The 25,937-nt window shown below is 41.6% G+C and overlaps 1 protein-coding gene across 5 annotated transcripts in view; it reads left to right on the forward strand.

Moving 5' to 3' along the window:
* UST (uronyl 2-sulfotransferase) overlaps window positions 1-25,937 on the forward strand; it is a 318,873-nt gene that overhangs the window by 225,576 nt on the left and 67,360 nt on the right. The gene's annotated exons all lie outside the window — the stretch shown is intronic.

A 25,937-nucleotide genomic window follows, 5' to 3' on the forward strand; every position in this document is an offset into this window, starting at 1 on the left:
TTTTCTTTCTTTTAAAATCAAATAGTTAAGGGGCGCCTGGGTGGTTCAGTCTCTCGAGTGTCCGACTTCGGCTCAGATCACGATCTCACAGTCTGTGAGTTCGAGCCCCGCATCAGGCTCTGTGCTGACAGCTCAGAGCCTGGAGTCTGCTTCGGATTCTGTGTCTCCCTCTCTGCCCCTTCCCCCCCCCCATGCTCTGTCTCTCTCTCTCTGTCAAAAATAAATAAACATTAAAAAAGAAAGAAAGAAAGTGGTTCTTACTTTAAAAAAAAAAAAGAAATAGTTAAGAAAATCAATGTATAAAAATCGAGAAGCCAAAGAAAACATTTCACTGATAAGTTTGCTGGATGGTAGGTTTCCATTTAGCTGTTTGACCTCTTTCACATGACACCAGGGTATTTTCATGGATAAAACTACAATCCCAGATATTCATCCTTTCAGATTCATACTTTCCATCTTAACCCACAGAAGCTTTCTTTCAGGGATCTTGCAGAAATTTCTGGCTTGTTGTTTCAGTCATTGGCCTTTTCTCTGTGGAAGCCAGTAGAGAACAGACCATCCCCAGACCCTCGGAATGTTGCCAAGAGGCTCTTAATTGATGGAGACATTCTTTTAAAGTGACGGTTTCTTTCTAAAACAATTTTGATTGAATAATGAGACTAGCTGCAAACCATAATATTTGTAAGGCACAAGTACTGAAATCCTTAGTGATATTCCTTCAGGAGTCAGAACTAGAGGCGGAAAGACGAAAGCGCTTGCTAAGTCGACTCAGTAGGACCTAGAAGCTGTCAGTACTTTCTCATTCACTCGAGAGACACTAGCTGAGCATCTCCTCGGGCTGGATACTCTTCTAAGCCCAGGGACAGCAGTGAACCACAAAAACCTGTCTCTCTTGGAGCTGATATCCTAGCGAGGTGAACAGATGGCAAACAACCAAATACACAAATAATACATATAATATTTCAGGTAGTGATAATGGTCCATGGATAAATTCTAAGAGAGTCTATGAACTCCAATAGAGGCAAAAGATACACCTTGATTTTCACCAGCTCAGCATTTCCTTCATTTTAAAAAAAGTTTTATTTATTTTACAGAGAGAGAGAGAGAGAGAGAGAGCACTCATGCGTGCACAAGAGCAGAGGAGGGGCAGCGGGAGGGGGAGAGAGAGAATCCCAAGCAGGCTCTGCGCTGGGCAGGGCTCGATCCCATGACCATGAGATCACAACCTGAGCTGAAATCAAGAGTTGAACACTGAACCAGCTGAGCCACCCAGATGCCCCTTCCTTCATTTTTGAATGTAGGTAACAAACTATAGCACTACTAACAATATCTATAATGTCTTCAGTCTAGAATTTAGATACATCAATTGCTCTTACTGGGACTCTCTCAAAATAGTCATTCATACTACCATAAGACTTGTATCAATATTATGATAGATATTAGACCCCCTGAGAAATCTCATTATTTAATACATTAAATAAGCATGTATATATATATGTATGTATATACATATACATATATGTATACACATATATCTCACCTATTATTTATCAAAATAATTCAATATTTTTAATGTATCAAAATAATTCAATATTAATAATCCTATATGTTTTATTTTATACGTTCAAGCACATTGATGTGTGAAGTGGGTCCTTAGACTACACCAAACTTCCTAGAGGTCACTAGCAGTGCTTAATGCTATATTCTATCTCTTCATAGAGTTTCAAGAGATATATACTCAAGGCTGAGATTTAGCACAATTTCTGATTTTTACTGCTCTGTCGAGGACATTCTTAAGTCAAAAAAAAAAAATGTTTTTGTTGCGATGGTGAAGAATACCATTACGCCTGGTACAGTAAGGTCCACTGTCTCGATTCACATTAATGAGCCAGCCATTTACAGCCACAGTTTTGTACCATTGGTGTGAACGTTGACGCCATTAAAAAGACAAATAATGCCTTAGCATTATTATGAAAATAGTTTTGGTCTTGTGGACCCCTAAAAGGGTCTCAGAGTCCCACCGAGGATCTAAAGACCACACACTGAGAACCACTGTGCAAGATTAAGTGGCAAATAAAGAAATTCTTTGGGGCATTTGAACCACCCAGGGGACTCTACTTGCATAAAAATTTTGTTGCTGGTTATTGTAGTCTACTGTCCAACTCTTTGAAATGGAAGTCTTACCCGAGCTTTTAAGGGAGAAATTTTAAAACTCCCAGTTAAAAATAATCTGTTGACATTTTTTAATTGCCCAGTGCTGTAATACAAGCCTGGAACTACATCTTACAGCAGAGACACGTGGTTCCCGGTCAAGAAAAAATATCCAGTACAGAGAGGTCTTCACCTGAGGGGGGTCCTCTGTACTCCAGGTTAATAACCACCTGCTTCCCCCAATCCTGCTGACAAGGAGAAACACCTAGGATCATATTTGTTTTTTAATGCATTTGCTTCCAGGTCAATTAGCATCTTAAACCTCCAAATTCTGATTTTGTCAATAAGATAGATTTAGACCTAACGAATCCAGGACAAGAATGTGGAGTGAGAATTGAGTTTCTTCACCTTCTACGAGACTGAGTGGACTGTGTCTCCTGCCAAATACAGATTCTTTCTAAAAGGAAATGGCCTTGGGCTGGAGGTAGGAAGATCTGGGCTCCCTAGGGTCTAGGACTATCAAGAATCCTTCACTGGGACTTTCTAAAATTTTGGTTACTGCTTTGGGGGGGAAAAAACACTTGTTTTACACCAAGCATTTTCTTTTTCTCTGCTTCTTGAATCAAACCAGCATCCGTAGACTTACTGCCTTCGAAAAGCTAATCTAGCCCTTAGTGCTGACAGTTAAGAAGCAGAGAATTTACAGTTATGTGGTTACCTAAAGGGTAAAACCAGGAATAACCCCATAGTGAAAATGTCCACTCTCCTGGTGAAACATTTCTGATATACTGAAAAACCACCTATTTATCCACTTTCATAAAAGAAAATGTCAGTGCCGATCATTGAAAACACCCAATAATCCAAAAAATCATCTATATTTAGTCTTGGAATTAATAAGAGTATTCCTGCATTGTGATCTCCTCTGATGGTGTTTTTCTTGGGCTGGTATTAACATGAGTTCTTATTCTTTGACTTAAGGGTGGAGAGGTAAGTTGGTGGTTTGAAAATATCCCAAGAGCAGGAAGCCAACTCGTGATTTTAAATTTGCTATAAAGAACCCACCAGCTGGATATTCACCACTTAGTCAGTGAAGGGTTTCATTGTGGGCTTTATAGTTTCAGTACGTTTTTTTTCAAGAAAGAAACCATGCTCTCTCTAAAGCACAGCTCTCCTTCCTGTCCCCACCACCAGGCTTTTTGTTTGTTTGTTTGTTTGTTTGTTTGTTTAGTTTTTGCCCTGCTCTTCTGGTACTTGTAAGTACATAGTTTTCTTTCCAGGGTGAGTTGAACAATCAAGCCCTTGCCTTTCCATGACCATCTTATCCAGTGTTGCTGAATCCTTCATAGCCCGTAATCAGTGCCTTCCAAGAACAAACTGCCGATTCACGCCCAGAGTTCTGTCTGTAGTTTCTAAAGTGTTTTCCCATAAATTTCCTTCAGTCCCTGCAGCCATCCTGTGAAAGAGGTAGACGTACCCTTCTGTTGTAGGTGAGGAAACGGATGCTCCGAAAGGTGAAGAAACCCGTCCATTGGAATCCAGCCAGTTAATAAGAGGCCAGGACTCAAACCCAAATCATCTAATGGCATATCCAGTGTTTTCTACCCCACCTTATAGCTAGTTCTTTCCTGGTCTAGACTCCTGACAAATCCTACTTGTCCTTGATTTACCAATGCTATTCTTGTCAGAAACGTAGTACAGAAAATTATAAGATCTCGCATTTTTTCAGAGTATACCCAAGCGTGAAATAGCTATGGCTGAAGACAGTGGAACATACATTGGTTACCTGTGGATCATATTTGAGCTGCCGACATGTTTTATGTCAGTCACAGTTTTTATTTCCTTTGGGCACTGACATTTAAGGATTTCACACAAAAATCCAAACTTCCAGCTTCTCTTGAAAAATCACATCAGGCCATCGTGGTACAAATTCCACGTAGCAATGGTGGGCTTGAGCTGAGCAGCACCGGCCCCCTGATGACAGGGAACGTGTTTTCCCAGTTGGCTCCAGGCTTCTCCATTCAGGCAGTGGAAGCAGGCAGAGGGCCCCACTCATGCGTTCATGCTACCTGACAGGCACTTGTGGGCATGGGTGTTTGCCAACTCTGCTCTTGACCGTGAATTCCCGGGGAGTGGGGAGGGGAATGGACTGTATATAGCATAGTGCCAGCATATATTCGGAGCTTGGTAAAAGCAATGTTGAAATGCTGTTTTAATAGTGCTTCATTTCAAAAATGTCATTCTTATGTATATAGAAATTATTGTAGTAATTTGAATTTTTCTATTATTTATAGAGCGCTGGTCTGATCCATGGGCAGATAATAAATTTTAAAAGGGGAGAGAACATCAAAAAGAGAAAGAAAAGGGCAATAAAAGAAAGCTATTGTAGCACAGACCTTAAAGGATACTAATCGGGGTTTACATCAGTTTGCTAAATGCCAGACCCTTAAACGTAGCTGCACATAATAAATACACGAGAGAACGTCTGGTAGAGGAGATGGAAGAGAAATCCCGATAACTAGCATCATAAAAGGACTGTAGCTTTCTGTCTTGCATTCTGTGCTGTTGTATTTCATTCTAGAGCAGAAGGAATCCAGGAAGCAGAGCCAATGACAGGGTCAGAAATGAGGTCTCTAGATAAACTTAAGATGGAAAATCACAAAGGGGAAAGTCTGAGGATTTGTAAAGACCAGTGGAAAACAGACAAGAAGCTTACAGTGGTGAGAAAAAGATCAAATATGAGTGAGTTAAATAATGAATGAAGAACAAAGGAACTATAACAAAGGAGGCCCAGGGTGCCTGGCTGGCTTAGTCTGTGGAACGTGCGACTCTTGATCTCGGGGCTGTGAGTTCAAGCCCCACATTGGGTGTGGAGATTACTTAAGGGAAAAATCTTTTTTAAAAAGAGAGGCCCAGGAGAAAAAGAAGGCAGAAAAGACAATTGAGGTCGTGTGGCTGGAGACACATCTATACTCAGTGCATCTTGGTGGGAGTTTTTTTGTTTGCTTTTTACTGTACATTATGGAAATTTTCACATATTCCTAGAGGGGAAGCAAGTCTGTGAATCTGTCACAGACAATTGTTAGCCACTCATGACAATAGAGTGTTAAGAAACTGAAATACCCAGTTAATCTAAAGTAATCATTCTATATAGTTTCAATCTCCTTTTATTATTTTTAAGTTTTTATTTAAATTCCAGTTAGTTAACGTACAATGTAATATTAGCTTCAGGTATACAATAAACTGATTCAACACTTCCATATAATACCCATTGCTAATCACAACAAGTCCACTCCTTAATCCCCATCACCTAGCTCACCCATCCCGCCACCCGCCTCCCCTCTGGTAACCATCAGTTTATTCTCTATAGTTCCGCATCTGTTTCTTGGACTGCCTCTCTATCTTTTTTTTCCCCTTTGCTCGTTCGTTTTGCTTCTTAAATTCCACACATGAGTGAAATCATATGGTATTTGTCTTTCTCTGACTGACTTATTAACTCTACCCATGTCATTGCAAATGGCAAGATTTCATTCTTTTTTATGGGCTCAGTAACCATCGTATATATATATACACCACATCCCTCCCTCTCTCTCTCTCCCCCTCCCACAATTGCATGTGCTCTCTCTCTCTCATGATAAATAAACATTAAAAAAAACCTGTTTTTGATGTTTACTTATTTTTGAGAGAGAGCGAGCAAGAGAGAAGAGGAGGGGCGGGGGGGGTGGGGGTGGACAGAGGATCCAAAGCAGGCTCTGTGCTGACAGCAGAGAGCCCGATGCAGGGCTTGAACTCCTGAACTGTGAGGTCATGACCTGAGCTGAAGTCAGATGCTTAACAACTGAGCCACCCAGCTGCCCCTAAATAAACATTTTTTTAATTAAAAAAAAATTTTTTTTTGATAGAATTCACCTGTGAAACCATCTGGTCCTAGGCTTTTGTTTGTTGGGAGTTTTTTTGATTACTGATCCAATTTCTTTGCTGGTTATTAGTCTGTTCAAGTTTCTTATTTCTTCCTGTTTCAGTTTTGATAATTTATATGTCTCTAGAAATTTATCCATTTCTTCTAGATTGTCCAATTTGTTGGAATACAGTTTTTTATAATATTCTTTTTTTATTTTTTTAATTTTTAATTTTTTAAATTTTATTTATTTTTTATTTTTTAAAATTTACATCCAAATTAGTTAGCATATAGTGCAACAATGATTTCAGGAGTAGATTCCTTAGTGCCCCTGACCCATTTAGCCCATCCCCCCTCCCACAGCCCCTCCCATAACCTCAGTTTGTTCTCCATATTTATGAGTCTCTTCTGTCTTGCCCCCCTCCCTGTTTTTATATTATTTTTGTTTCCCTTCCCTTATGTTCTTCTGTTTTGTCTCTTAAAGTCCTCATGTGAGTGAAGTCATATGATTTTTGTCTTTCTCTGACTGACTAATTTCACTTAGCATAATACCCTCCAGTTCCATCCACATAGTTGCAAGTGGCAAGATTTCATTCTTTTTGATTGCCGAGTGGTACTCCATTGTGTTTGTGTGTGTGTGTGTGTGTGTGTGTGTGTGTGTGTGTGTGTGTATATATATATATATATATATATGCCACATCTTCTTTATGCATTCATCCATCGATGGACATTTGGGCTCTTTCCATACTTTGGCTATTGTTGATGGTGCTGCTATAAACATGAGGGTGCATGTGTCCCTTCGAAACAGCACACCTGTATCCCTTGGATAAATACCTAGTAGTGCAATTGCTGGGTCATAGGGAGTTCTATTTTTAGTTTTTTGAGGAACCTCCACACTGTTTTCCAGGGTGGCTGCACCAGCTTGCATTCCCACCAACAATGCAAAAGAGATCCTCTTTGTCTGCATCCTCGCCAACATCTGTTGTTGCCTGAGTTGTTAATGTTAGCCATTCTGACAGGTGTAAGGTGGTTTTGATTTGTATTTCCCTGATGATGAGTGATGTGGAGCATTTTTTCATGTGTCGGTTGGCCATCTGGATGTCTTCTTTGGAGAAGTGTCTATTCATGTCATTTGCCCATTTCTTCACTGGATTATTTTTTTGGGTGTTGAGTTTGATAAGTTCTTTATAGGTTTTTGATACTAACCCTTTATCTGATATGTCATTTGCAAACAATATTCTCTTAAAATTGTTTGGTTTTTTTGTGGTATTGGTTATTTATCCTTTCTCATTTGTGATTTAAATTATTTGGGTCCTTTCTCTTTTCTTTTTGATAAGTCTGACTATAGATTTATAGATTTTATTAATTTTTTTCAAAGAACTAACTCCTGGTTTTATTGATCTGTTCTATTGTTTATTTAGTTTCTGTATCACTTATTTCTGCTCTAATCTTTATTATCTCCTTTGTTCTGATGGTTTTAGGCTTTGTTTGTTGTTCTTTTTCTAGGTCCTTTAGGCATAAGGTAAGGTTGTTTATTTGAGATTTTTCTTGCTTCTTGATATAGGCATGTATTGCTATAAACTTTCCTCTTATAACCATTTTTGCTGCATCCCAAAGGTTTTGGACCATTGTGTTTTTTCATTTGTTCCATCTATTTTTTAAATTTCTTCTTTGATTTCTTGGTTTACCATTCATTGTTTAGTAGCATGCTTAACCTCTATGTATTTGTGGTCTTTCCATATGTTTTCTTATGGTTGACTTCTAGTTTCATGGCGTTGTGGCCAGAAAAGGTGCATGGCATGATTTAATACTTTTGTGTTGGTTGAGGCCTATTTTGTAACCTAATATGTGATCGATTCTGGAGAATGTTACATGTGCACTTGAAAAGAATGTGTATTCTGCTGTTTTAGGATAGAATTTTCTGAATACATCTGCTAAGTGCACTGGTCCCATGTGTCATTCAAAGCCATGTCTACTTGTTTATTTTGTGTTTAGATGATCTGTCCATTGATGTAGGTGGGGTGTTAAAGTCCCCTACTGTTATTGTCTTATTATCTATTAGTTCCTCTATCTTTGTTATTAATTGTTTTATGTATTTGGGTGTTTCCATATTGGGTGCATAAATTAAATTTCTCCTTATTAAACCTATTATGGATCATGAGTTGGGACTAGGAGGCCACAGAAAGGAGAGAGAGTGGACCTAAAAAAATCCACAGACATGCAATTTATGCCCCAGGTAACCAGAAGTTGAAAGTGTGACTTTTGCAGTTTGTTTTGATGTCTTGGGCCAAAACGATTAGAGCCCTGGACATGAAATAAAGGGAAAGGAATTCTGAAGCTCTTCAGCTGGGAAGGCAAAATCATCCAAATTCTGTGAAGACAGTTTCTATGCTTTTTAAAAACTTGTGTGGCCCAAATGGGTCATAAATAATTTTTACGGTATAAAATCCTTGAAGAACATGCTTGGTCTCTCAGGGATTCTTGCCATTCTTACACTCACAAAGTTTCGTGCTGGTTGAGAAGATCTGTTGCATGCCTGAGCTTTCTGTTCGGTACGGCCTCTAGGAAATACTAAACCGTGTTGAGACCTAAGCCTACTCCTCGCGCTTCTTTTAACGGGTGGAATGAACAGATTTGACTCGAATGATGTGTTTCTCTTCACTTCATAATTCAACTTTTAAGTAAAATCTACAGTGGTTCGTCTGATCTCTGGCATATTTTCCTTCTGGTGTTGTAGAGAGAGCAGTCAAAAATTAAAATGCATTTCTAGGGTTTTAAGATCTAGAATGGTAAAATTGTAGACCCAATAGGATCCACTGGCAATCCATTGAAATGATATCATGCTACCTACAGAAAGCCTCAGAACGATGAGGCCTTTTTTTTCTATGTGGCTAGGTAGGAAGGAGGGGTTGAGTCTCTCCATAAACTAGACCTTCTGCTTCTATTAGCACCTCAATATTAGTCATATTAGAAGGACAGATAGTCCCATGGACTCTGAACTTGCGAATGTAATCAGTATAGTCTTCTCTGGAAGGGCTTCTGCCACTCACCGGGCAGAAGAGCCCTGGGCTCGGGAGGCCAGTGTGTGCCTGGTTCACCTAGAGCTCACAGCAGAGCTGCTGGTGGCAAAGGCCCATCCACATGGCTCTTCCTGGGCCTTGGAAACTAGAACCACAAAATCTCAAAGTCATTATTCCTCTAAGTGGAGTCCACATCTGAAAAGCACTTTTTCTAGCAGGGAAAAGGGTTATAGGTCATTGAATGGCATTTCAGTCATACAGATGTCTACTCAAAAAAGCATCCATAATGATGTATCTTTACCTACAATACAATATCATTTAAATGTATTAGTACTTGTATTCTGGATTTCACTCTAGTGGTGAACTTTTTATGATGTTGTTTATTAAAAACCAGTGCCATCCTCTGAAAGCTTTAATCAGCTTCCCATGGTGATTTGCTGGGCATAGCACAATTCAAATTAAAATTTCATTATCTTCAAAGGCACTTTTATGAGCTATAAGAAAGCACCTGCCTGGCCCTGGGTGGGTACCATAATGCAGAGAGAATACATGAAGCTTTTCTTCTAGAAGTTTAGAGACTCTATACTACTAATAAAAATATATAGAGAACAAATATTATATATTTTTTGTATTCGTGGCATACTTCAAATATGAGAACGTTTGCAACACACTTGAAGCAATTAAAAGATTAAAAGCAACGGTGTAATAATAAAGACCCTACTGCGATATATTAATATCTTACAAGGTCTGTAGGAAGAATCCTTGGGAATCACACTGTTTGATGTCTGGCTGAAACTGTATATTGGCCTTATGTTCTCTCACATACTCATGAAGCAGAAATTACCACGTGTCAATAAACATGTGACCTTGCTTTGGCACAGATTTGACATGTCACCAAGCTTCTTTCCTCTGACTTAACAAGTTGCACTTCCCATACTTGAGATTGCCCACGCCTCTGTGTTCATTATTCTTTGCTGGCGATAGATAGAATATTAAAAGAAGGAAGTCCAATGTATTTACCAAGTTAGAAAATAAGAGCTTACCCATGCCTGGAGCAATAGCAGAGTAGTAAGCAGTGGTGAAGCTACAGGCCAGCTGGGCTCGATCCAGAATCAGGCAGTGACAGCCAGAAATTGGGCTCCTGAAAAGTAAAGGAGACTAAATGCACCCCTGTCAAGATGGGACCAGAACGAGGTCAGAGATTTGACCTGGGGCTTGAGATGGGGAACCACACTTCCCCTTCCCTCAAGCAAAGAAAGCTGAACAAAATGACTTGCTGAGCTATTGCTGCAGCTATGGCCTTGTTAAGAGTTTATAGAAAGAGAGAGGTGGGAAAACAAAGCTATAACCTCACAAGTAGGAAGTGAACCAAATTCTTTCTGCTTGGTAACCAGATCTGTAGTATCCCCATTGTTCCCGCAAGATGAGAAGTATAAGTGTGATCTGTTTCTGGGGTAAGTGCTCAGGAGTTCAGATGGTAGTAACTACAAAACCACTAGGGAATGACAGAAGTAGGGAGGGAGGAAAAAAGAAACAGGGAGAGGAGGAAGGGAGGGGAAAGAAAGAGAGAGCAAGAATGAGAGCAAACCTCCCGTTCAAAATGAGCCTGCAGGAAAATAAAAAACATATATACATACGTACATAACCAACCAACCAACCAACCAACCAACCAACAAAAATGATCCTGCAGGCCAGACATCCTAAGGACATGAGAGAAAATCTAATACCAAAAGAGACGCAGCAAAATCTATTGAAACATGACTTCACTCCAGATGGCTTTCAGGAACAATCTGACAAAGACTTAGAAATAATTATGCCTGGTATGTTTGAAAAGATAAAAGAGTGAATAACTTGCATTAAAAAAATAGGAAATTATGCAACAAAAATATGAAACAAGAACATGAGTATATTAAAAAAGAGTTAATTAGGGGCGCCTGGGTGGCGCAGTCGGTTAAGCGTCCGACTTCAGCCAGGTCACGATCTCGCGGTCCGTGAGTTCGAGCCCCGCGTCAGGCTCTGGGCTGATGGCTCAGAGCCTGGAGCCTGCTTCCGATTCTGTGTCTCCCTGTCTCTCTGCCCCTCCCCCGTTCATGCTCTGTCTCTCTCTGTCCCAAAAATAAATAAACGTTGGAAAAAAAAAAATTTAAAAAAAAAAAAAGAGTTAATTATAAATCTTGAAAATATGGTCATTAAAAATAAAAATTTAAGAAATGAAATAAACTTTAAACTGTGTAGAGTTAAAGAGAAATTTTATGAATTAAAAAGTTGGCAAGAGGAACTGACCAAAATGCAATTCAGAGAGATAGAAGATAGATAGATGATAGATAGATACAAGGATACATAGATAGATACATAGACAGATAGATAAAGAACAGTTAAGAGATATGGGAAAGAGCTTGTCATATTCCAATAGTTATTCAATAGCTCCAGAAAAAGAGGATGGTAGACAAGAAATATTTGAAGCAATTGAAGGATAGGATATTCTAAAATTGGAGATGTGAGTCTTCAGACTAAAAGTGCACCACAAATACTGACCAGCATAAACAAAGTTAAATTTACCCCCAAATACTTTAGAATGACAATAGAGGATGTTAAGGAAAAATCAGAAAAGCAGATGACCAATGAAGGAAACATAATTAAGCTAGTGACAGATTTCTCATCAGCAACAATAGCTGCCAGATGACAGTAGAGTAATATCTCCAAATTGCTAAGGGAAAGTGTCAAAGTAGAATTTTATACCCAGTGAAACAATCAGTGTATAGACTTTTTTTTGACATAGAAAGGTAGTTTACCACTTACGGACTTCACTGAAAGCTCTATTAAAAGATGGATTTCTCCATACTTTTCTCCATAGAGAAAAGTAGGGAAGGTGTAGCATTGATTAAAAGAGTGATAGCCATTGATTAAAAGCCATTGACTAAAAGATGAAAATAGCCATTGATTAAAAGATGTTGGCAAATGAGTTCAATACTAAGTGCTACAAGTTTTTGGGGTGTGTTAAAAAGTGTTGAATTAGATAGCATTGATAAGATGGGTGTATGGTGTTTCACGGATAGTTAAAAGTGCTAAGATCCTTCCAGATTTGGGAGGGCTATAAACAAATTAAATTACTTCGGATTTTGCGGGCATGGGAGGCAGTGGGACCGACATTGGTGCTGTCAGCCTGCCCAGTGATAGCACTGGCAGGGTGACTGGGTCCCTGAGCAGCATCTGCAGTCTCATGACTGGCTTGGGCCATGCTCAGTTGTGGCAGACAGGAGTTCTGCCCCCAAGGAATGTCATAAATGAAGCCATGGGGAAAAAAATTACCTCAGACCTTATTAGAAAACTTTTTTCTAGTTAAATTTGAATATTAAAAACTTTAGGTGACTGTTCATCTTTCTGGCCATCCATATGTATATATGAATGAATTTTTAAAATTCTGCACCCCTCCTCAAAGCCTCCCAAGTAACGAAAGTATTTTACGTTACGTTATTATTTGTAAAGCTGTCAGAACCATATATTTGGGGAAAAGACTTCTCAGAATATTAAAAATGTAAAGGTAATCATGAAAATAATAAAAATGTAGCCTTTAATTCTAAAGCAGCAGAGGAAAGGCGAAGGGTATTATTAAGATCTTTATTAAACCAACAGAAGACATGAGAAGAGAAAAAGAATAGCAAACAGAAAACGCGAAGGAATATGTAGAAGCAAATCTAAGTACATCAATAATCCTAGTAGAGACAAATGATTAAATTTGTTCACCTATTGAAAATAGAGAGGCTCAAAATAATGGGATGGAGAAGGTCACCATTTAAGTACTAAAGGAAAGTTTATCAGACAAATTTTAATATAAGGCAAAGGCATTAATGAAGAGAAACACCACATACAAATAAAGGAAATGAACTACTAAGAAGAAATTCGATATAAATGTTAGTAAGAGGACGTCTTATAAGCTACAAATAAAGGAAGACAGACACAATTATTTGTCATCTACTTGGGGCCAGAGTACTTAATATGATACCTTAGAAATAGTAGATACTTAATTCATAATGTAATTAAAGAATCTTGGCATTGGTTTATGGAAGGTTTGGGTTTGAATTGTTTAAAGACAATAAACAACCAATTTTGAGCTACCCCAAATTAAAAATCCCTGAAATAAAATTGTATTAGACCATACTGTGGCATCAGAGATATAAACTATGTAAGAAAATTCTAATGGAAATTTTTAAATTAGAATTCCAGGAAAAATTTATCTTTGTTTCATTCCTAACCATATAGCATTAAAAAAAATGATAACCCACCTCTACCTTTTTCCTCAGTATTCCTTCAACTAATCACTGGATTCAGTCCTCTTAATTTATGACCCCATAAAATTTATACCCCCAATTTTTCGTCAAGATGGGACTCTCAAGATGTCTCACTTGTATAAAATTTAGGATGTCCAGTGGTTTCTTAAGTAAATCCTACAGGGCCTAACCTCTGCTTAAAGACATTCTTTGTGCAAATATTCCAGACACTCTATGTACAGAGAAGGAAAATGATTGTTAGCCAAAGAAACTATAATTATGAGAACTGGTGCCTGATAATGTATTCCACTTTTAGTGCTGAAAATGTTTGTACAAAACTGGGTTGGGCCCAGTGTTTTTGCACTAGAATCTGTAGACATTTATTCACCTAATAAAATAACCACACAATCTGGCAAAGTTCAGCTTAGTTGGCAGTGTTTCCTGCCCTGGAGCCTGGAACAGCATCGGACCAAGCAGGTGTGGCTTTCAGAAGGTTCAGAGAGTTGCATTCAGGAAGCCTGCCCGGCACCCCACCTGTGTGCCGTGCACCCTCCTGAAGGCGTGGTTGGTGTCCCAGCTTTTTATAGGCTCAAAGGGCCTCTATTCATTCACAACGGATAATGGAGACTAAAATGACCCAGAAATTGACGTGTTTTGCTGGAAATACTTGATATCGACACGATAGACCAAAATTACAACAAATTTTAAAATCTTTTTTTTTAATTGCCATGTGCTTTAAAAGATATTTTTGGTATTTGGAGTATAGATACTACATAGTATTTAACACTTGTACACAAGAAACCTATTCTTCCCCTTGTGAACATCGGTTGGGTAGTCCTCTCTCTTCCTCCTCCTCCTCCTCCTCCTCCTCCTCCTCCTCCTCCTCCTCGTCCTCCTCCTCCTCCTTTGCTCCCTCACCATTAGACCCTTAATTCTTTGGGAGACACCTGGGTGGCTTAGTTGGTTGAACATCTGACTTTGTCTCAGGTCATGATCTCAAAGTTCGCGAGTTCGAGCCCCACATCAGGCTCGCTGCTGTCAGCCCAGACCCTGCTTTGGATCTTCTGTCCCCCTCTCTCTGCCCCCGCCCTGCCCTCTTTCTTTCAAAAACAAATAAGCATTAGAACCTTAATTCTTTGGGCTAAATGATTGCCCCCCCCCATTGAAATGCAAATATTTCTGGGAAGCACATTTATACCTCTGCAAATATTTCTGGGAAGCACTCATTTATACCTCTGTGTGCATTAATTTACGAGATTGTTTCTGCTAGACCCTGAGCTGTGAGCCATTTTGGATAGGTAGGAGTCGGGGAGGAAGCCAGAGAGGGCTTGAGAGTACCCAGTACCTCTAGGGAGGTGAAAGGCCCTCAAGGGGATGGGGGAACACAGCTATGATGTTTCCCACAAACGTGACCACACCCAGTAAGATGACATATTGGAAGAGGGAGGAAGGCAGACCTGAGGGTGTCTGTGATCCCTTGTGATATTGTGCCCGGCTGAGCTCCCTGTCTGAGCCCAATTATTTCCACAAACCTAAGAGGATGGCCTCAATTGGCCCCACCGTGGCCCATGAATTTTGGGGACCAACTGAAAATAATTGGTCAGGGCCACTGCCTGCAATCTACTCACAGCAAGCCTTTCTGTCACTAATCCTATGCCATAAATATTTCTCTGACCCTCCATCCTGCAACTTCGCCACCTTCCATACCTGTAGAGTCAGCGTTGTCTCCGTGTGGACATGGCATGAGCATTCACTGTCTGCTAGCGTCTGTCTATAGTAGTCCCTTTGAATTTTTTTTTTAACGTTTATTTATTTTTGAGACAGGGAGAGACAGCATGGACGGGGGAGGGTCAGAGAGAGAGGGAGACACAGAATCTGAAACAGGCTCCAGGCTCTGAGCTGTCAGCACAGAGCCCGACGCGGGGCTCGAACTCACGGACCACAAGATCATGACCTGAGCCGAAGTCGGACGCTCAACCGACTGAGCCACCCAGGCGGCCCCTATGGTAGTCCCTTTGATTATTATCCTATCGCCTTCTCTCAGCAATTGTCAGGAAGCTCAAGTCCCTGCAGAGAGAATGGACGGGTTGTTCCTCCTACCTGGGGTTTTATCACAAAGTGATGGTTGATTTCCTGCGTTCGACTGGTGTTTTTGTAAACATTTTGGAAAGTGGTCAAGATGGCATTCCAGGCTTTGCATTTGAGACAGGAAGATTTTTCTTGGCTGTCGGAGAGAGACGCCAGTGTCCCCAGTCCTAAAACGCAGAGGAGCCTAAAAGGTCAGAAGCCGGGTGCTTCCTCGCTGCTGCTTTCTTACATTATTATTTGTAATTTCACTTTTTAAGGTGCAGAGAGAGCCCAGAGCCATTTAGTGAGTCTGTGTCTTCTCATGTTGCCCTTACCGACAAACTTTTGTTTGAATTTGCATCTCGATTTCCTTATGAGATGACATAAACTGTCAGTGCAACAACATTGCTGCTGGTCAGGGTGCCTTGCTGTGCAGTTGATGAGTTTCCTTATTTAGCGAGAGGAGACTTTTCTGTCAGTTTGCCATAGGCTTGAGGACGAAAAGAGAAATCTCCCACAAAGGCAGGAATTTCTGTCGCAAAACTAAAGCATATTTAATATTTATGGGCATCTTAACATGTAAAATGTTGCATTAATATTTGAATCAAAACATAGTATCTTATAGTAACAAGGACCTGAAATTGGTATTTGTAAAGTATGAGATATCTGAAGTTGAGTTTTCTTTGGCGTATATTTTATTTCAGTTTCTTCATCTATGCATTAGTAATGGAGCATGAGCCTGGGGCTGAGGAAACTAGCCCTTGCTTTTCAGTTCAAGAAGACAGTGGATCACACCATTTAATTCTCTCCCAAGACCTCACTCAGCTGATAGGTAATAAGAGAATTTTTAAAGGTCAGACACACAACAATGGGGAGAACAACAGGATGATATGCTTGAACAAATACATAGGAGAGGAAATAGAATATTGGTAAGTGATGAAGTGGGACCAAGGAGACCACAGCCAGGAGAGCATTCAGAGTAGGAAAGACAGCTGAATAAGAATCCAGTCTGCCTGAGCCCCAGGGCCTTGTGTGGAAGTGCCAGGCACAATTGAGAGTGACTATAGGGCAAGAGGCTAACAACAGGGATTGACCGGAGATCTCCATGTGGAAGAGTGACCCTTTGCCCATTCCCATGTGGGAACGTCCAGCAACTGTGTCCCAAGTGAAATGTGTCCCAAAGAATGTGAATGTCCCCAGGACAAAGACTCTCCCACTACCCATCTGGCAATTAAGTAACCCTCGGCAAAACGATGAAGCCCACCGATTGAGAAACCCTCCCAATGGCACACAGTTCTCCATCAGTTTTTACTGACTCGTTGTTAAATATGCATGGACAAGCAAAACTTCCATAGATATTTTAGAAAAGGCTACACCTTGTAAGAGAGGAGCTGAAATAATCAAGCAGAAAGTATAACCCTGAAGGAGGTGGAAATTTCAGGAAAAAGGTAGGCTTTCAAAGAGAACTCTTCTTAGTTTCCTCAGATTCGGGAAAATATTACACCGATAAAAAGCGCGGGGCACCTGGGTGGCTCAGTCGGTTAAGCGTCTGACTCCGGCTCAGATCGTGATCTTGCAGTTCGTGAGATCGAGCCCCGCGTGGGGCTCTGTGCTGACGGCTCAGAGCGTGGAGCCTGCTTCGGATTCTGTGTCTCTCTCTCTCTGTCTACCCCTCCCCCCACTTGTGGTCTGCTTTTCTCTGTCTCTCAAAAATAAATAAACATTAAAAAAAATTAAAAATAAATCAAAAGAGCAAATGACATAAAAAAATCGGGGCGTATCAAGAAAGAATTCTTAGACATTAAAATATGATTTTTGCAATAAAAAAATTCAATAGAAGGATATGGAAGATAAAATAAAGGAAATTTCTTTGAAGAAAAGCAAAAAAACAAAGAATAAGAAAAAAATGAAAGAATAAGTGTCTCTTATTGGATCAGGCAAGGTCCACAATCCAGCTACAAAGAAATCTAAAATTAAAGAATAGAGAAAACCAAGGAGAGGATATTATTTAAACGTACACACACACGCGCGCGCACACACACACAATCACCTACAAAGTATTGCGAATGTTACCAACAATAAATTCCTTACAGCAACACTGTAAGCTAGAAAACAGCAGAGCAAAAAGTTGCTTGAAGATGTGCTCCAGGGGCGCCTGGGTGGCGCAGTCGGTTAAGCGTCCGACTTCAGCCAGGTCACGATCTCGCGGTCCGTGAGTTCGAGCCCCGCGTCAGGCTCTGGGCTGATGGCTCCGAGCCTGGAGCCTGTTTCCGATTCTGTGTCTCCCTCTCTCTCTGCCCCTCCCCCGTTCATGCTCTGTCTCTCTCTGTCCCAAAAATAAATAAAAACGTTGAAAAAAAAAAAAAAAAAGATGTGCTCCAGCAAAACAAGGGAGTAAACCAAGCTATAGTAAGACATAGAGTCTAGTTAAATGGTATTGTTAGCTCTGCCAAGTACAACTGAGAAGAAGAGGACAAGAGATACTTTTCATTTCAAACTTTTTATTAACGGGTTTTGGGGGTGCATGTATTACTTTAACAAAAACTGAAAACCTTTTTTCAAGTAGCAAATGTAAGGTGAATTAGATTTTAAGACTAGAAAAGAAAAAGAGGGGGGAAATACACGGCTCCCCCATCTCACACCCAACCTTTGTTGGTCCGCATCTTTCTAGTCTATTCTTAAAATGTGGGTCATTACGTTTCTCACATATACATTTTCCTTATTGTTACCTATGCTCTGTAAATATTTTAAATGACTGCAAGTATCTTACAATTAGATATATTATAGCTTACTCAATTTCCATATTTGAAGAGTTTATAATTGTTTTTGATCTTATAAACAATACCATGATAAATATTTTGCTATAAAAATAGAAAGTCTTTGTCACCTGGGCTCCATCTGAATGTTGTCGTTTTTATTTGTATAAACGCCCCAAATTTTTCAGCTCGTTAGGAAATCATAGTGATTGTGGTCACCATATCTCTGATAAGCATCACAACTCCTTGATCTCAAAGACCACGGTTCCTTGTTTTAATAACACTGTGTGTAAACGGAAGAAGTGCAAAGACATTTCTGGAAAGCAGCACTTACTGCCTGTACAGGATCCTACACACAGTCATCACGAGCGCTCGGTAAATTTTGTTGCAGCTACCTGAAAAGGGTCTATTGAAATCGAGTGAAAACTGACCTAGATAACGGATGGATCCTCATCTTAAAACAGTTCAGGATAAAACCGTGACTACTTTTTTTTCTTCAGTGCAGTAGAAACCTGAAATTCACGAGCTTGCAGTCCAAATGGAGGACTTCAAAAAATATTTTCTCTCTTATGTCTGTAATTGTTTCAGTTTCAGGAGCTCCACTGGACTAGAGCCCCCAGTGAATATGGTTATTGGCTAAAATAAATGCAGACTTATACTCACCCACAATCCTTTGTCTGCCATCCTGAAACCAGATACACAGCGACAGACTGAGAAGTGGGGTACAGGGCCACAAAGCCACCAAAACGCCATGGGTGTTATCCATCCGACGTCACACGCCGTGCTGGTAACGGGGGGGGGGGGAGCAAAGTGCTACTCTGCTTGATCCTGGGAGGTGGATTCTGTTGAGAGGGATTCTGACGGTACTTCCCATCACTACTAGGAAGAGCGTGTCATCAGTAATTCACGCCTGGCATGAGCACAGAACGAGAGAACATTGGTGTCTGGCCATCTGCCACGTCCAACTCCATTAAGCCTCACTAAAAGGTCTTCCTTGGGGCGCCTGGGTGGCGCAGTCGGTTAAGCGTCCGACTTCAGCCAGGTCACGATCTCGCGGTCCGTGAGTTCGAGCCCCGCGTCGGGCTCTGGGCTGATGGCTCGGAGCCCGGAGCCTGCTTCCGATTCTGTGTCTCCCTCTCTCTCTGCCCCTCGCCTGTTCATGCTCTGTCTCTCTCTGTCCCAAAAATAAAATAAAATAAAATAAAATAAAATAAAATAAAATAAAATAAAATAAAATAAAATAAAATATAAAAAAATAAAAAAATAAATAACTAAAAGGTCTTCCTTGACTTCTGGTTCTGGTTCAAATTTCTCGATAAGGCTTAAAAAGGCTTACAGGGAAGAATGTAGGGTACAATAAAAGTTAGCTTAGACCACATCCTTTCCATTTCTCTAAATTGACTAAACCATTAAGTGCGTGATCTGATTACCGCGGTCTGTCTACAGGTCAAGGATTCAGGGAGTGCTTCCACGGTGACTGACACTCAGTCATTTTTCTCTGTCCCACTCCCAACGTGGCCATGTTGGAAGCCACATCCAGCACAGGAAGGTGTCCTTTGTTGTGTCTTTTACTTCACCCTTCAACTTCTTCCTGAAATCTGTGTGCTTAAAGTGTCAAGACTGGCTCCCAGTTTGGTTTTAATCCACACGGAAAAAGCGCTTTTCTTGGGCATGGTATTATTACATTGTTTCATGTACGGAGTAAGAGGAGATGCCATGAGAAGTGATTGCACGATACTGTTTTGTTTTTCCATCACATTGTGTTGTTATTTTGGCTTGCCACAAATAGCACGTTTCATATTTCCTTGGGTTTTTTTTCCCCTCTGTGTTTTCTCCGTGAGTTAGCTGATGTCTCTGTTTTTAAAACTATTGCAATCACCAGTCATGATGTGTTTAAATATAAGCTAAGGGAAAGAGGAATTGAGATGCTACCGATGTGATGAAGATGGGATAGTCGAAAAAGTTGGGTGGCAGGAAAAATGATTTGCGTACGTGATTTCTAATCTAAGGAAAGAATAATGCAGGTATTATCACCCCCATTTTACAGATGAGCACATTGAGCCTCTAAGTAGTAGACATTTGCTAGACTCCACAATCACTAATAGGTACAGCCTAGATGTGAACTGAGGTCTCTTTGGTACCAGCCTTGGTCCTTTCCCCCCTCTGCCTTCCCTGAAGGTGAGACGTTTATATGGTAAATGCTGAGTGAAAGCCTTTTATAAATGCGTAAATTTTGGAATAAAAAAAAGTTACCACTTTTTCTAGATCTTCAGATTACAACACTATTCTTAAAAGTTAGTTAATTTGAGGCACCAGGGCCATTACTGTGGTTTCATGGACTGAGATTATATGGCTCAGCCCCAAGTTATGCACGTGGGGAAACTGAGGCTCAAGACAGCATGATCTATCTAAAGACACCCAACTTACTAATCGCCAGGCTGAGGCCGAAACCCAAATTTCCTTTACCTCATTTGGGCAGCTTTGCCTGTGGCCTCTCAAGGTTTCTGCTGCTAAAAGCATCAGAAATTCTCTCTTCTAACCTCTGAGACCATACAGACAAAGCCAATGTCATCGGCAAGGAACTATATAAGAACACCAAAAAGTCTTTTTTCAATTCAGTAGTTTTTAGACAAGGCGCTGCCTTATAAAAGGATAAATAAAAGATGAATTGTCTCTAAATTCACCCTTTGTGATAAGATTAACTCCACCTGGGATTTCAATCCTTCCACTCTTTCCAAAACTACAACCAGGAGAGGAAGCATGTAAGTCCTCTCTCTGCACAGAAATAAACAGGCAGCTTTCTGTCTCGGTTGGAAGCAGGCATGAGGCCTGCAGGAGCATGGCCGTTCGGGGCGAGGAGAAGGAAGCAGGGCAGGGGAGCGTGGGTGGGCATGCCCAAGTGCGGCCCAAGAGCAAGCCCAAGTGCGGAGGGCACAAGTGGTAATACAGGCAAGAGCCCCTGCAAGGGGGAGGGGAGAACCTCACTTTGGGACACCAAGTGGCACTCCGTCCAGATGGGAATCCCTCTGTGGGCATTGTTACAGAGTCCTTCTACTTAGAGCGGATCTCTGGCCACCAGCAGGGCATGGTGGGAGCAGACCCGGCTGTGGGGACTTTTGGGGCTCTAGCCAACGGTGAGGAGGACGTGCTGTGCTGGACGGCCCCATAGGCCTGTCCCAGGGACCCCACCTACCCAACGTGGCTGGCAGTGAAGAGCCGGGATGGAAACGAGCCATGGTCAAGGCCACCTTCATTCCCTTGACCTGAGTGACAAGCCTAGCTGGACTCTAGTGTGCTAATACTCACCCTGACAGCAACGGCTGCAAAACATGCGCCTGCTGTTGGGACCAGGGGACGAGGGAGAAAGAGATTCCAGGCAAAGGAAGATGGGTGAACGAAGGCGTGGAATTCGCTAATGGCATGGTGTTGGCGGCTCATGAAGAGTGACCCCTTCTCAAAATCATCAGAGGTTCTCTAAAGTACAGATTCCTAGCCCGATCCCAGACAAACCCATTGTGTCAAACATGCTGCTAGTAGGGCCAGGGAATTAGCATTTTTACCAGGTGCCCTAACTGCGTTGTCAGTAGGAGCCATTGAAAGTTTTTGAACAGGGGAGTGGCCTGGATCAATGCACTCGGTTGCTGGGACAGCCCTGCGGAGAATGCGTGTGGGGGGAGGGCCGGGGAAGAAGAGATTCTAACCGGAGAGGCACAGAACAGGGGCCGTAGGGTGTAATGGGTAGAAGAGTGCAGATTAGGGAACTGGTGCAGGGCTGGGCAATTGAGTGGATGCGGAGCCGGGTGTAGAGAGAGAGATCAGGAATAACTCTGGGGTCTGGATGTCGTGACTGGCCTTTCCTGTCAAAGGGGCCCCTTTGGCACTCAGAAGGTGAGTGTTGTTCATCACAATCCGTCCTGCGAAAGGTTACAGGAGGAAATCAATAAAAGATGGTTTCCCTGTAACACCACCTCCTGCCCCCCCCCACACACACAAATCCCTAGATGGTATAAACGTATATTTTTTCAAATAGTACGGTTTAGAGTAAGTTTCACCAAAATTGGTCTAATTTTTTTTGGCAGTTTTGACCACAAAAAGGATTCTCGTAGTTATCTGGGATGTTCACTTATAATGTCTCATTTCCCTAATAATGTGAGAATATGGGCAGAGTAGGGACTTATGTTCAGACCCAATCTTAAAAGAGGGCAAGACGTGAGCAGAGGAGGGCGCTGTGGGAGCCCGTGGTATCTGCCAGCATCCAGGCACCGGATGAACAAATCAGGGCAAGTGCTGACCCGCTTAGCTAACGTCATCACCATGATGACCATCTTAGAGCAAAGCTGTCAAGCTTCAATAAAGATGAAAGCTATTTAAAGCAACCTTATCCTGAAATAATTGTGTGTGTATACACATATATATGTATATATGTGTGTATATATACATATATATACATATACGTATGTGTGTATATATATATACACATACGTATGTGTATATATACGTATACATACATATATGTATGTGTATATATACATACACACACACACACACAACTCCTGTATAAAAGGGTGACCATAAAAAAGTAATAAAATAAAAATAAAAATAACTGTCAAACAACACAGGCTGGCAGAAGCCTGAACACCAACAATAACACCATTAACACGGGGAGAAACCCAATGGTCCTGGGGAATCAGTCACACCTGTTGCGGGAAATTGTATGAGCAGCTGTGTTGACACTTGTCCCCTTCAGTTTCCCTGGACACCAAAGGCCACTCACGGAGGGTCTCAGGTCCAGGAAGAGTGGACTGTGTGAGTGGCCAGGAGCAGTTTCCTGAGGCCCCCTTGTCCTTGAGCTGCGGTGAAGTGTCCCTCGTCACTGTGGCTAAGCCGCAGGCAGCTAAATGTGTGGGTCTTCACAGTTCATTTTCTGCTCTTTTTTGACCTTACACCTGAGTCATCTTTTATTTATGTCCTCCCATAGCGTTTCCATAGGACGGTTGTGGTCAACACCATTCATCAACCTCTAATGGGCTCAAATGGAACTCTAAAATCCCCCGGGACCTGCCTTGATCTAAGAGAAGAAAAATTGCTAACGGCACTTCTTAAACTCGGAATTTATGTCTTCCCATAAATTGACCTTGTAGGGTTATTTGTGGATTCCAATAGGGAAATGACCTTCACAGGCCCCTGCACCTCCTCAGCCCTCCCTGCTCCCGCCCCCACCAGCCGATGCTGACGTCCTCCGTCCCATCCTGTTAAGCTCCAGGCCAGGGTCACCGGGGACGGCATCACGGCTGTGTGTCGAGGCTTGTTCCTTCTGCCATTTGTTCATCTATTTGCCGAGTATTTATTGCACGCCTGCTTTTTCCAGGCAGGGCGCTAAGTGCTGGAGACACAGTGAGCAGACAGTGTGTGCTCTCATGGACTTCCCACCTAAACAAATAATGACACAGTTCTCATTCAAAGGAAACATTCTCCATGCTCTGGAGAAGCATGGATGCTGTGGACTCTCTGGGCGGCTTTGGCAGGCTCTGTCGCCCGCCCCTCCTATTAAGACGGGTCTCTGGGTGGCGGGCGGTGACAGTGTATGAGACACATCTCTCGACACCCCCTAAACCACCACCAACCTACTCAGCCCTTTGGTGTGAAGTCTCCACCTCTGATCATCCCTGCCCTGGCCGGGGATCTCCTGTGCTCTGCTCCGCACCCAACTCCTGGCTCCCTCCTTCAGACGGCAGCCCAATTACTGGGTCCTTCTGACCTAAGGCTCAGGTCCCTGGGGGATGCCACCTGCCAGGGGTCCCCCGGACTGTAAGGGAGGAAGGGAGGTCAGAGCATCCTTAGGGCAAAGCCCACTCATCCTCCCACAAGCTTTGATTTGTTTTACAATGTGCAAATCTCCTTTTTCTGATGATAAAAGTAAAATCCATATATTACAATAGAAGTAGCATTTATGTAAAATAATGTTTTACTGAAGATACTTTATATCCAACATTTATAGTGAAAATAACATTTCGGAAGAGGATACAGTTCAAGTTCAACCAACGTATTCCCATCTTTTACATCTATTGCCAGAAAGAACCACTTTTAACAGTTTGGTACTTGTTCTTCTAGATATGTTTGTGTTTATGTAAACATACGTGTTTATCTTCATATCGTCCTACGTCTGCATATTGTCCTGTGATTGGCTTTTTTTCATGTGAAAATTCATCACAGACACTTTTCAGGACAGTACGTGTAGGTTTCCCTTGTCCTTGCCAGCTGCCCCATATTTCACTGTAGGAATGCACCGTAACTTCTCAGGGAATCAATCCCCCATTAACGAACGTTTAAATCCTGCCATATTTTGTTGTAATAATCTTGTAGCAATGACTATCCCTACATAGATGGTCCTCAACTTTAGATGGTTCAAGTTACATTTTTTTTCAACTTTAAGGATGGTGTAGAAGTGATCTGCATTCAGTAAACACTGTACTTGGAATTTTGAATCTGGATCTCTTCCTGGACCAGGACCAGCCTCTCTCAGGATGCTGGACAGGAGTGAACAGCCACCGCCACCACCCCCACCCCACCCCCCGCCCCCGGTGAGCCACGCGATCAGGAGGGCCCACAACCTGTGCACCTCCAACCATTCTGCACCCAACAGCCATTCGGTTTTTCACTTTCAGTACAGCAGTCAATAAATTACATGAGATATTCAGCACTTTATTATAAAATAAGCTTTGTGTTAGATGACTTTGCCCAGGCTAAGGCCAGTGTTCTGAGCACGTTTAAGGTAGGCGAGGCTAGGCTAACCTGGGATGTTCGGTAGGTTAGATGTAGTCAATGCTTTTAAACTTATTTTCAACTTCCAAAGGGCTGTTGGGATGTAATTGCATCACAAGTTGAGGAAGATCTGTATACCCCTCTGTGTCAAATTCTTCTTAGAAAGGTATTTTGGGTCTAACATCATGCATTTTTGCTGGATTTTCATACACAATAAAGTACTCTTCATCACCCTTCACTTAACACGTGGCTGGATGGACTGATGAACTCCATTTGCTTCTAGTTCATTCCTCTCTGAGAGTTGTATACCCCTGCTTCCCACAGTAGACTCCAGTCCTCAGCTAAAGTGTTTGTGGCTGAATCTGTTTATTCCAGTTAGTTGTTACTGTAAATGTGCAACTTATTTAATTGGTATATAAACCAAAGAGGTATGGGGGGGAAAGAAAGTGTTGTTAAAAAAAGAGTTTGTGGGGGCGCCTGGGTGGCGCAGTCGGTTAAGCGTCTGACTTCAGCCAGGTCATGATCTCGCGGTCCGGGAGTTCGTCGGGCTCTGGGCTGATGGCTCAGAGCCTGGAGCCTGTTTCCGATTCTGTGTCTCCCTCTCTCTCTGCCCCTCCCCCGTTCATGCTCTGTCTCTCTCTGTCCCAAAAATAAATAAACGTTGAAAAAAAAATTAAAAAAAAAAAAAGTTTGTGGTACATTTTTATGACTCCCAACTTGAACTAAAAAAAAAAAAATTAATATCTAATCACCTACCCCAGTCATATCAGATACAGTGGCTTCAACTGACTCAAATTTCATTACCAGTGTGACCATGTTTCTGAGTTATATCAACTCTTGATCTACCTTGCCAGTATTCTCTGGAAAAACATCCCGTAGCTGTTTGGTTTAGTTGTAAATTGGATTATTGTTTCTCCTTAGAAATACTTAAGAACCAGGCATGTCTTTTCTAGGGCAGCCAATGAATCTGCCTTATAAAAGTTGACTTTTAGCCTTTCTGTTTACCCATCGACAGAGA

This window comes from Felis catus, chromosome B2 (genome assembly GCF_018350175.1).
Source record: "Felis catus isolate Fca126 chromosome B2, F.catus_Fca126_mat1.0, whole genome shotgun sequence".
Lineage (NCBI taxonomy): Eukaryota > Metazoa > Chordata > Mammalia > Carnivora > Felidae > Felis > Felis catus.